Source organism: Eretmochelys imbricata, chromosome 6 (genome assembly GCF_965152235.1).
Source record: "Eretmochelys imbricata isolate rEreImb1 chromosome 6, rEreImb1.hap1, whole genome shotgun sequence".
In the NCBI taxonomy this organism is placed as follows: Eukaryota; Metazoa; Chordata; order Testudines; family Cheloniidae; genus Eretmochelys; species Eretmochelys imbricata.
The window spans coordinates 53505057-53517259 of record NC_135577.1 but is presented as its reverse complement, the minus strand read 5'-3'; positions in this window follow the sequence as shown (position 1 = coordinate 53517259).

The following is a 12203-nucleotide window of genomic DNA, read 5'->3' as shown; positions in this document are numbered from 1 at the left end:
GATTCTTTCCCTGTGAAATGTGGGAGAAATTGTCTGTCCTTCTGGGCACATGGGGAAAATTGTGGGAAGGCACTGGAGGACTATTAGCACTCAAGCAGTTTAGCCTATGTCCTTACTGCAAAGTGGGTAAGTTACCAGCTTGAATGAAAGTAGCACCCAGGCTCTAGTCTATACCCCTAGGTTGGTACAGCTAGCCGGGGTTTAAAGCACCACCTATTCCAGGTGAAAGGTTTGTGTGTGTGGACAGGAGGGGGGTTGGAGACAATAACTGAATAAGAGCTTGAGTTAATTCTGCAGTGAAGACACATCTGTGTTATGTCCTTCTGTCATAAATATAAAGGGAAGGGTAAACCCCTTTGAAATCCCTCCTGGCCAGGGGAAAGCTCCTCTCACCTGTAAAGGGTTAAGAAGCTAAAGGTAACCTCGCTGGCACCTGACCAAAATGACCAATGAGGGGACAAGATACTTTCAAAAGCTGGGAGGAGGGAGAGAAACAAAGGGTCTGTGTCTGTCTGCATGCTGCTTTTGCCAGGGACAGAACAGGAATGGAGTCTTAGAACTTTTAGTAAGTAATCTAGCTAGGTATGTGTTAGATTATGATTTCTTTAAATGGCTGAGAAAAGAATTGTGCTGAATAGAATAACTATTTCTGTCTGTGTATCTTTTTTGTAACTTAAGGTTTTGCCTAGAGGGGTTCTCTATGTTTTTAATCTAATTACCCTGTAAGATATCTACCATCCTGATTTTACAGGGGGGATTTCTTTATTTCTATTTACTTCTATTTTCTATTAAAAGTTTTCTTGTAAAAAACTGAATGCTTTTTCATTGTTCTCAGATCCAAGGGTTTGGGTCTGTGGTCACCTATGCAAATTGGTGAGGCTTTTTAGCCAACATTTCCCAGGAAAGGGGGGGTGCAAGTGTTGGGAGGATTGTTCATTGTTCTTAAGATCCAAGGGTCTGGGTCTGTAGTCACCTAGGCAAATTGGTGAGGCTTTTTACCAAACCTTGTCCAGGAAGTGGGGTGCAGGGTTTTGGGAAGTATTTTGGGGGGAAAGACGCGTCCAAACAGCTCTTCCCCAGTAACCAGTATTAGTTTGGTGGTGGTAGCGGCCATTCCAAGGACCACGGGTGGAATACTTCGTACCTTGGGGAAGTTTTGACCTAAGCTGGTAAAGATAAGCTTAGGAGGTTTTTCATGCAGGTCCCCACATCTGTACCCTAGAGTTCAGAGTGGGGGAGGAACCTTGACATGGTGGCATAGTGGTGGGATTAACCTGAAATCATTTTGAGATCCAGTTGAGATTTTTTGAACTAGAAATACAGATTTTAAAAAGAAATTATTTTTTCCTTTGGAAAGCAGCTGAAACTGAAAGCAGATTGTTTTTTCTCTGCTTTGTGGCCAAGCAGAGACAAAAGGGGATTATCTTGTGAATTGCAGGTTTTCTTTGCCTGGAGGCAGGGTACTTAACTCCTGCAGGGAAATTCACAGTCTTCCAACCCAGAGGTTTTTTTTTTTCTTTTCTTCCTAAAAGTAAATAGGGGGGTGTGTTCTACCCATTTGCTTTTTCTTTGGGCTGGGTAAGCAGGTTTCCAAGTAGTTGGAGGTTTTTTGCTTTAAGTTGGGCCCAGAGCAGAGACAAGGGAATTGTCTTTTTCTGTAGGCTGACAATCACTATCAGAGAATAGGTATTCTATTCCAGCACAGCAAAATTTTACAGCCAAGTTTTGTTTGTTTATTTCTAAACCTCGGGTGTAAAGTTAGTTAAAAACAGAGAGGTTAGAATGGCAAAATCCGCGGCTCGACTACAGCTCGAATTAGCCAAATTTCAGGCTGAGGAAAGACAAAGGGAACATGAAAGACAGATAGAACTCATGCGGCTGAAGAAGGAACAAGAAAGGGAGGCAGCGAGAGAAGCAGAACAACACCAAGCGGCTGCTCACAGGAGAGCTATGGAAGCGAGGGACAAAGAACTGGAGGAGAAGGAAAAAGAGAGGAAGTATGGGGAGGAGATGGAGAAGATAAAGGCTCAGCAGAATATCCCAACAAACCCTAGTAATCCTTCTCCAAGTACCACTTCCCATCCCAGAAAGTTCCCCACCTACAAGGCAGGCGATGATACTGAGGCCTTCCTAGAAAACTTCGAAAGGGCCTGCCTTGGGTACAACATCTCTACTGACCAATACATGGTAGAGCTGAGGCCGCAGCTCAGTGGACCCTTAGCTGAGGTGGCAGCTGAAATGCCTAAAGAACACATGAACAAGTATGAACTGTTTAAATCCAAGGCGAGAGTCAGAATGGGGATAACACCCGAGCAGTCTCGTCAGAGGTTCAGAGCCCTAAGGTGGAAACCAGACATGTCATTTACCCGACATGCCTACCACATTGTGAAACATTGGGATGCCTGGATATCAGGAGCAAGTGTTGAATCTCCAGTAAATTTGCCCTTCCTAATGCAAATGGAACAATTCTTAGAGGGTGTTCCTGAGGAAATAGAAAGATACATCCTAGATGGGAAACCCAAAACTGTAATCGAGGCAGGAGAGATTGGAGCCAGATGGGTGGAGGTGGCAGAGAAGAAGAAAACTGGTCGCAGTTGGAGCGGAGACCAGAAGGGACCACCCCAGACCACACCCTATTACCGGGGGCCGCCCAAGTCCCCACCTACCTCCCAAAGAACCCTCCAGACCCCTTATCGTCCTGCCACCCCGTTCTCCAGCAACCCTCCTCGCCCCAGTGACCCGTCAGCTGGACGATGTTTTAAATGTAACGAGCTGGGGCATGTAAAGGCCAACTGCCCCAAGAACCCCAACAGATTACAGTTCATTGCACCGGAATCACACCAGAGGTCCACAGGCCCAGATACCTCCCAGATACCCTTGGAGCGGAGGGAAACTGTGAGTGTGGGCGGGAAGAAGGTCACCGCGTGGAGGGACACCGGAGCACAAGTGTCAGCTATCCATGCTTCCTTAGTGGACCCCAATTTAATCAACCCAGAGATCCAAGTGACGATTCAACCCTTCAAGTCCAACTCTTTCAATTTGCCTACAGCCAAGTTGCCTGTCCAGTACAAGGGCTGGTCAGGAATGTGGACTTTTGCAGTCTATGATGATTATCCCATCCCCATACTGTTGGGGGAAGACTTGGCCAATCATGTGAAGCAGGCCAAGAGGGTGGGAATGGTCACCCGCAGCCAGGCTAAACAAGCCGTGAGGCCTAGCTCTGTTCCGGAAACTTCTATCAGGACCCAGTCAGAGGTGATGGACCCGGACCCCAGGCCAATGTCTGCAACAGCAGTAGTGGATCCAGTCCCAGAGACCCAGACGGAACCAGTCCCAGAACCGGAACCAGCCGAACAACCAACACCAGACCCCGTGCCAGCACTGAATCCAGTACTTGCAACCTCAACACCAGAGGGCCCCACCGAACCTGAACTGGCAGCAGCCGATAACCCTACACAAGAGGCTCAGCCGGAGCCTGAATCCCAACCTAGTGCACCAGCGGAGAGCGGTTCACAGTCAACAGAAACAGCTCCATCCCCTATATCGCTTCCAGAGGGACCAAGCCTAGGTCCACAATCCAATGAGGAACTGATGTCCTCAGCATCAAGGGAACAGTTCCAGACCGAACAGGAAGCAGATGAAAGCCTCCAGAGAGCTTGGACAGCGGCACGGAGCAACCCACCGCCTCTCAGCTCTTCTAATCGATCCAGGTTTGTTGTAGAAAGAGGACTTTTATACAAGGAAACTCTTTCTGGTGGACACCAGGAAGACTGGCATCCTCAGAGACAGTTGGTAGTTCCAACTAAATACCGGGCCAAGCTCTTGAGCTTAGCCCACGATCACCCTAGTGGCCATGCTGGGGTGAACAGGACCAAAGACCGTTTGGGGGGGTCATTCCACTGGGAGGGAATGGGCAAGGATGTTTCTACCTATGTCCAGTCTTGTGAGGTGTGCCAAAAAGTGGGAAAACCCCAAGACCAGGTCAAAGCCCCTCTACAACCACTCCCCATCATTGAAGTTCCATTTCAGCGAGTAGCTGTGGATATTCTGGGTCCTTTTCCGAAAAAGACAGCCAGAGGAAAGCAGTACATACTGACTTTCATGGATTTTGCCACCCGATGGCCGGAAGCAGTAGCTCTAAGCAACACCAGGGCTAAAAGTGTATGCCAGGCACTAGCAGACATTTTTGCCAGGGTAGGTTGGCCCTCCGACATCCTCACAGATGCAGGGACTAATTTCCTGGCAGGAACTATGAAAAACCTTTGGGAAGCTCATGGGGTAAATCACTTGCTTGCCACTCCTTACCACCATCAAACAAATGGCATGGTGGAGAAGTTTAATGGAACTTTGGGGGCCATGATACGTAAATTCGTAAATGAGCACTCCAATGATTGGGACCTAGTGTTGCAGCAGTTGCTCTTTGCCTACAGAGCTGTACCACATCCCAGTTTAGGGTTTTCCCCATTTGAACTTGTATATGGCCGTGAGGTTAAGGGGCCATTGCAGTTGGTGAAGCAGCAATGGGAGGGATTTACACCTTCTCCAGGAACTAACATTCGGGACTTTGTAACCAACCTACAAAACACCCTCCGAACCTCTTTAGCCCTTGCTAAAGAAAACTTACAGGATGCTCAAAAAGAGCAAAAAGCCTGGTATGATAAACATGCCAGAGAGCGTTCCTTCAAAGTAGGAGACCAGGTCATGGTCTTAAGGGCGCTCCAGGCCCATAAAATGGAAGCATCGTGGGAAGGGCCATTCATGGTCCAGGAGCGCCTGGGAGCTGTTAATTATCTCATAGCATTCCCCACCTCCAACCGAAAGCCTAAGGTGTACCATATTAATTCTCTAAAGCCCTTTTATTCCAGAGAATTAAAGGTTTGTCAGTTTACAGCCCAGGGAGAAGATGATGCTGAGTGGCCTGAAGGTGTCTACTACGAAGGGAAATGTGCTGGTGGTGTGGAAGAGGTGAACCTCTCCATGACCCTTGGGCGTATGCAGCGACAGCAGATCCAGGAGCTGTGCACTAGCTACGCGCCAACGTTCTCAGCCACCCCAGGACTGACTGAACGGGCATACCACTCCATTGACACAGGTAATGCTCACCCAATTAGGGTCCAACCTTACCGGGTGTCTCCTCAAGCTAAAACTGCTATAGAACGGGAGATCCAGGATATGTTACAGATGGGTGTAATCCGCCCCTCTGAAAGTGCATGGGCATCTCCAGTGGTTCTAGTTCCCAAACCAGATGGGGAAATACGTTTTTGCGTGGACTACCGTAAGCTAAATGCTGTAACTCGCCCAGACAACTATCCAATGCCACGCACAGATGAACTGTTAGAGGAACTGGGACGGGCCCAGTTCATCTCTACCTTGGACTTAACAAAGGGGTACTGGCAGGTACCGCTAGATGAATCTGCCAAGGAAAGGTCAGCCTTCATCACACATCTCGGGCTGTATGAATTTAATGTACTCCCTTTCGGGCTGCGAAATTCACCCGCCACTTTCCAAAGACTTGTAGATGGTCTCCTAGCGGGATTAGGAGAATATGCAGTCGCCTACCTTGACGATGTGGCCATATTTTCGGATTCCTGGGCAGACCACCTGGAACATCTACAAAAAGTCCTTGAGCGCATAAGGGAGGCAGGACTAACTGTTAAGGCTAAGAAGTGTCAAATAGGCCTAAACAGAGTGACTTACCTTGGACACCAGGTGGGTCAAGGAACTATCAGCCCCCTACAGGCCAAAGTGGATGCTATCCAAAAGTGGCCTGTCCCAAAGTCAAAGAAACAGGTTCAATCCTTCTTAGGCTTGGCCGGTTATTACAGACGATTTGTACCGCACTACAGCCAAATCGCTGCCCCACTGACAGACCTAACCAAAAAGAAACAGCCAAATGCTGTTCAGTGGACCGGAAAGTGTCAGAAGGCCTTTAACAAGCTTAAAGCGACACTCATGTCTGACCCTGTACTAAGGGCCCCAGACTTTGACAAACCGTTCCTAGTAACCACAGATGCATCCGAGCGTGGTGTGGGAGCAGTTTTAATGCAGAAAGGATCTGATCAAGAATTCCACCCTGTAGTGTTTCTCAGCAAAAAACTGTCTGAGAGGGAAAGCAACTGGTCAGTCACTGAAAAAGAATGTTATGCCATTCTCTACGCTCTGGAAAAGCTACGCCCATATGTTTGGGGACGGCGTTTCCACCTGCAAACCGACCATGCTGCACTGAAGTGGCTTCACACCGTCAAGGAAACTACCAAAAAACTTCTTCGGTGGAGTTTAGCTCTCCAAGATTTTGATTTCGACATCCAACACCTCTCAGGAGCTTCTAACAAAGTGGCTGATGCACTCTCCCGTGAAAGTTTCCCAGAGTCAACTGGTTAAAATCGTCCTTGAGATGTGGAAAATATTGTTAGTCTTTATGTACTTGGTAGTATATTTAGAGATGCATGTGTCTTATTAACTCTGTTTTTCCTAGAGCTCCAGGAAGAAATCCCAGCCAGTGTTTCACCCTAGCTGAGATTTGGGGGGCGTGTCATAAATATAAAGGGAAGGGTAAACCCCTTTGAAATCCCTCCTGGCCAGGGGAAAGCTCCTCTCACCTGTAAAGGGTTAAGAAGCTAAAGGTAACCTCGCTGGCACCTGACCAAAATGACCAATGAGGGGACAAGATACTTTCAAAAGCTGGGAGGAGGGAGAGAAACAAAGGGTCTGTGTCTGTCTGCATGCTGCTTTTGCCAGGGACAGAACAGGAATGGAGTCTTAGAACTTTTAGTAAGTAATCTAGCTAGGTATGTGTTTGATTATGATTTCTTTAAATGGCTGAGAAAAGAATTGTGCTGAATAGAATAACTATTTCTGTCTGTGTATCTTTTTTGTAACTTAAGGTTTTGCCTAGAGGGGTTCTCTATGTTTTTAATCTAATTACCCTGTAAGATATCTACCATCCTGATTTTACAGGGGGGATTTCTTTATTTCTATTTACTTCTATTTTCTATTAAAAGTTTTCTTGTAAAAAACTGAATGCTTTTTCATTGTTCTCAGATCCAAGGGTTTGGGTCTGTGGTCACCTATGCAAATTGGTGAGGCTTTTTAGCCAACATTTCCCAGGAAAGGGGGGGTGCAAGTGTTGGGAGGATTGTTCATTGTTCTTAAGATCCAAGGGTCTGGGTCTGTAGTCACCTAGGCAAATTGGTGAGGCTTTTTACCAAACCTTGTCCAGGAAGTGGGGTGCAGGGTTTTGGGAAGTATTTTGGGGGGAAAGACGCGTCCAAACAGCTCTTCCCCAGTAACCAGTATTAGTTTGGTGGTGGTAGCGGCCATTCCAAGGACCACGGGTGGAATACTTCGTACCTTGGGGAAGTTTTGACCTAAGCTGGTAAAGATAAGCTTAGGAGGTTTTTCATGCAGGTCCCCACATCTGTACCCTAGAGTTCAGAGTGGGGGAGGAACCTTGACACCTTCATTTCCAACTTAGCTCAACCAATGATCTTTACCGCATCACTCCCTTTATTTGCTTTTCTTTTCACTGCATAACTAAAATGACCTCCCTAACCCAGTGCACTATCACCCATCTTCTCTTCATTCAAATCACTCCTACCAACACACCTTCTTCCTCGAATCCCAGAAACACTAATCCATCTTGCTATTACACCATCACTTTCCCAGCTGTGTGGAGCAGCTGTTATTGCTGTGTAAGAATTGTGCGGGAGGGGTGGCTGTTGAGGCCAATCTCTATCCTCCATCAGTGCTCTGGACTGCAGGCATCAGGGAGCTTCAGGGTGAAATCTATGCGATGCTCTGGTTGTTGTTGGGTTAAAAACATGTTGTATTTAAATAAAGGAATTTAATTGTTAAATATAAGCTCCTGCTTTAATGAGAAGACCCATATATCATTAATCACACACACAAGTTCTAATTTACTCCCATATGGCCTCGCTTTCCCCTTCCCTGTCTTCTTCACCCTTCTCTTCACCACCACCCCCCAGCCCCCCGCATCTTGCTTCAATGATATTTGTCTTCCTTTTACAATGTAATCTTCTCAGACCAGGGACCCAGTATTTATATATGTCTGCAAGCTCAGTGTCTGCCATTTAACTAGCAATGAATAAATAAATAAATAATAGTGACAGATAAAAGGATTACTGGTATATTATTAAAACGTTGTTCTAAAAGATTACCAAGAGCAAATTAATACATTGGTGTCCAAGCCTTGAAGTCAGAGGGTGATGTGTTGGCAGAAAGAGTCCAAGGTAGAACACTGGGGGTCTGATCAGCACATCCAGCAGCTGATAGCTGCAGGCTATCGGGGGTAGGATGGACTGCCATACTTGGAAAGAAGTTAAAGGATTCAGGAGAGGAAGACCATCTCAAGTGAAAGGGAGAAAGAATTGTTTGGGGAGTTGGTTGAAAGAGATTATGGAATAAGTAGAAATGAACTGACTTCTCCCTCATTTCTTTTTTCTTATTTGTATTGCAGTAGCACCATGGAGCTCCAGTCATGAGAGCCTGAATCCACCTTTAAACATCGGTAGAATCGTTCGGCCAAAAATGTCACCAACTTTAACTTTGTTTTGTTTTCTTATATTTTACTCTGCTAATGAAGTACAAAATAACAGAAGAGCCTAAAAAGGCATTCAAATGAGGCTGAAACATTTGTCTACACATTGCTCTGATCACCGATTTGTATAAATAACACTGAACTATAGCCAAGAATTGCGACCCTATGTCACTGGGGAACAAATCATGACCTGTAGGCCCCAATTCAGCCAAGCAGTTAAGCATGTGCATAATTTAAAAGACATACTTAGGTCCTATTGAAATCGTTGGGTGTTATGTACATGCTTATGTGCTTTTCTGAATCAGGGCCTTAGCCCCTGGAAGGAGCAGGGGACATTGTCCCATGAAGAATTTAGGGAGATGCATTGTGTTTCACATAAACATAATCCCTCTCCAAGTGCCCTGATGTGCAGGGAGATTGTGCAGGCTGCATTGTACTTTTGGATGGTGTACTCAGTCCCCTCTGTGGGCTTGGATAGGGGGAAAGGTCTATAGCTCTATATCCCCCATGCAAGGCAATGTGCCTTACAGGGGAAAACACTCCTTCAAGCATAAGGACTGCAAAGATGTTAGACCTTTACACAGACTGTGAAAAGGGGAGGAGGCTCCATCCACACCTCATCTTCTAGATAGTACCTGAGTATAAGGTCCAGTCACACAATACAGACCTCCGCCTATCCGAATCATTTTCTTCTATTAATTAACATTTCTCCAAACTCTGTCTTAACAACAATTATTAAATTAAGTCATTTGCAATGAATCAGTGGACATTGAGCAGATTCCCATGAACATAAAAAAAGATTAATCAGCCAACAAAACGTACTTTGAAATTACATTGCTTATAAGTGCAATGAATTTTAGTATGCAGATGAAAGGACAGTACACAATGTTGATTATTCATTTTCCTGACCAATTTTAATCTTTTGAAAAAATGATCTGAAGTCTTACTTCTACCTCTGCCTTTGGAATTATGAGGACATCATCAATTATGCTTGTAAAGAATATTTTTCAGGGGATTTTAAGGTTCTGATGAAAGCTCTTGATTCTTCATAACTGACACCAAAGACTTGCAAATATAATTCTCAGCTTTTCCTGAATACAGGAGATCACCCTTCATTTTTAATCCAAATTGACCTCTGTCCCACACTAGTCTAGCCTTATTTTACATTTGTTGATAAATTACTGTCATAAAAAATTCTGCACTGTGAAACAGAGATTACAGAAAATGTTATTTTTGCTAAAATATTTAAAATCATTTAAAGAAGTCTTCAAGAACTGTTTACTTGTGTACCTCATTTTTGTATTATTTTATGTTTGGGTGGAGAGGTGGTGATCATTTTATTCCTAAAACTTTGAGCATGGAAATTCCTAAATTAAGGCTTAGATTTCGTAAGGAGCGTAATGCAGATCTTACTGGGTACCCTACTCCTGTAAGATCCTTTGAAAATCCAAACTCAACATATTAGGCATGGCATTATTGGTGCAAAGGGCATTCCCTTAACAGAGAGTGGGAATACATCTACAACCAGTAACATTTAACATAATGGTAAATAGATAAAATAAAATGCTTTGATTGTGTTCGTTGGTCTGCTGTACCTAACATAAACATAAGAACATACGAATGGGCCATATTGGGTCAGACCAATGGTTCATCTATCCTTGTATTCTGTCTTCTGACCATGGCCAGTGCCTGATCCTTCAGAGGGAATGAACAGAACAGGGCAATTATTGAATGATCCATCCCCTGTCATCCAGTCCTAGCTCATGGCAGGCAGAGCTTTAGGGACACCAAGAGCATGGGGTTGCATCCCTAATAGCCATTGATGGATCTCTCCTCCATGAACTTCTCTAATTCTTTTTTGAACCCAGTTATAATTTTGGCCTTGAAACATCCCTTGGCAACAAGTTCCACAGGTTGACTGTGTGTTGCATGGAGAAGTACTTCCTTTTAAACATGCTTCCTATTAATTTCATTGGGTGACCTCTGGTTCTTGTGTTTTGTGAAGGGATAAGTAACACTTCCCTATTCATTTTCTTCACTCCATTCATGATTTTATAGACTTCTGTCATATGTCACCTCAGTTGTCTCTTTTCTAAAATGAACAATCCCTGTTTTTTAATCTCTCCTCATATTGAAGCTGTTCCATACCCCTAATAATTTTTATTGCCCTACTCTGCACTTTTTCCAATCCTAGTAATTTTTTGAGCTAGGACGACCAGAACTGCATGCAATATTCAAGGTGTGGGTGTACCATGGATTTTTATATAGTGGCATTATGATATTTTCTGTCTTCTTATTTATCCCTTTTCTAATAGTTTCTAACATTCTGATAGTTTTTTTCCTGCTGCTGCACTGAGCAAATGTTTCCAGAGAACTATCCACAATGATTACAAGATATCTTTCTTGAGTAGTAACAGCTTATTTAGACAGCATTATTTTGTGTGTATATTTGGGATTATGTTTTCCAATGTGCATTACTTTTCACTTATCAACATTGAATTTCATCTGCCATTTTGTTGCCCGGTCATCCAGTTTTGTGAGATCCCTTTGTAACTGTTGGCAGTCAGAATTGGATTTAGCTGTCTTGACTAATTTTGTGTAGTCTGAAAATTTGGCCACCTCATTGTTCACCCTTTTTTCCAGATCATTTATGAATCTGTTGAACAGCAGAGGTGCCAACACAGATTCTTAGCGGCCCTCACTATTTACCTTGCTCCATTGTTAAAGCTGACCATTTATTCCTGTCCTTTGTTTCCTATCTTTTAACCAGACACTGATCCATGAGAGGACCATCTCTCTTATCTCATGACTGCTTATTTTGCTTAAGAGCCTTTAATGTAAATGTATATGGCGGATTACTAGAGCTGGGCTCTATCTTCAAAGTTCTGATCTGAATCTAAACTTTTTCAAAGTTCTGGGCAATAGTGATCAAGTGTTTTGAATCAGGATCATGTCTATTATTTGTATCTTCAAAGCATTGTACACGTGAGCATGGTCTAATTTATTCTCACAAATAGCTATGGTCCTGACATTTTATATAGGCAATTTTTTATTGTCTTAAAATCAACTCTGGTGTCAATGTCAATGGGTTTATACCATCACTGAATCTGGCCCACTATCTCCATTTTATAGATGTCAAAAATGACGAAGAGAAGGTAAGTGAATTGTCCAAGACCAGAGAGATGAGTCATTGTCAGAGATGGAACTTCTTATCTTGATCATGGACAACTAGACCAGCCTTGCAGCAGATATTAATATAATATATATATATATATATATATATATATATATATATATATATATATATATATATATTAGTATTTGTCCTAACATTTTATGCTTTGGCTGCTCCTGTAAGAAGTTTCATTATGTAGTACAGTCAACTTCAGACATTCAAAAATTGCTAGTCGGGTCCTCCAAAATCATAACATAGCAACCAAAGTAAGCAGGGGCCTGTGCAGGAATTTAGATTTGACCACGTTTGGAGGGGCATGTTCTGTGCCCCTGCCGCAGCCCTTTGGCTGGAGTTCTCTCTCCCTGCTGCAGCTCTGGGACCGGAGGAGCTTGCTCTCCCCACCACAGCTCCAGGGCCAGAGTTCTTTGCCCTGGCCAATTATTGGGGGCTCATGCCCCTGCTTACTCCCAC